Here is a 1,214-nt window from a genome sequence, read left to right on the forward strand (position 1 = left end):
GTTCCTTTTCTCTGATCTAAGCAGACAATGAGGTTAGGAATAGCAGACTATGGAATAGGAGTGCAGAGGAAAGGAGAGGGAAACCCTGGTGTTTAAAATTATCCCTCTTTATAAATGGGTTCCTTTGATTGGGATATTGGAAGGAGGGCTGCCATTTTGAAAATATATGGTTAAGTATACATCTATATTCCACCTAGTAACTCAATCCTGTTTTAGATATGTGAAAACAGAATCGAGAAAGAGCTATCAATCTGTCAATCCTTTCCCTGTCCGGGCCGGGTGAGGTTTCCCGCGTTCATTTCTAGGACTGCCTTTGAGTGAAATCCCAGTTGTAAAAAACATTTTTTCCCAATGATACTGAATCATTTAGTTCTAACATTTTGTGGGTTTGTATGTGAATCTGTCAGTGTATGTGTGTGTGCTCTTTGTAGTGGGATTGTATATGATAAAATGGCCCAGTTGTTGGATTATTTTTTCCCTCTGGGGATAGGAAGAGAGAAAGGAGGAAATTATTGTTTAATGTTCTTTTTTCACTTTCATGGAGGTACTCACACTAGCCCTGCCTCTGCCCTTACAGCAAACCAAAATCTGCCTCCTTGTAACTTCCACAGAACCCTATTTCTAGAGTCTCAACTAAACAAACTTTGTGTCTCTTCATAAATGCAGCCCTTTAGATATTTAAACATAGCTGTCTGTATCCTTTTAGTCTTCTCTTCTTCAGCTAGTTCTCCTATGGCATGGACTTGAAATCCCTTACCATCTGGGATGATTGCCCTTCTCTGGCCAATCCTCAGATTCTAAATCATCTTTCAAAAAGGAAGCAAATTGAATTCAACATAACATTCCAGATGCTGGTCCAACCCCAACCTCCTGGGTCTCCAGTTTCTTACTGCCTTCCTTCCCTAACCTTTTTGACTCCTGACTGTAATTTCAAAAAAAGGTTTTGGGGGCTGAAGATGGTTTTATATTTATATAGATGGAGAAGCAGTGGGTGGGAGGGAGTTACCTGAAATCCAGGAGAAGAGAGAGGGATCTTGGGCAAATATTAGCTAAATTACTTCCACAACAATTAATTTACCACTTTATCCAGTTAATTCTTTGGTTCTTGAGAGATCAAGAAAGACAAATCTCAATAGAGGAATCTGTAGAGAGATAGTCTAGGATTAGGACATGGAATGTTAAAGAAGAAACCCAGAAATCATGAAGTCCAAATG

Source organism: Sminthopsis crassicaudata, chromosome 6 (assembly GCF_048593235.1).
Source record: "Sminthopsis crassicaudata isolate SCR6 chromosome 6, ASM4859323v1, whole genome shotgun sequence".
In the NCBI taxonomy this organism is placed as follows: Eukaryota; Metazoa; Chordata; class Mammalia; order Dasyuromorphia; family Dasyuridae; genus Sminthopsis; species Sminthopsis crassicaudata.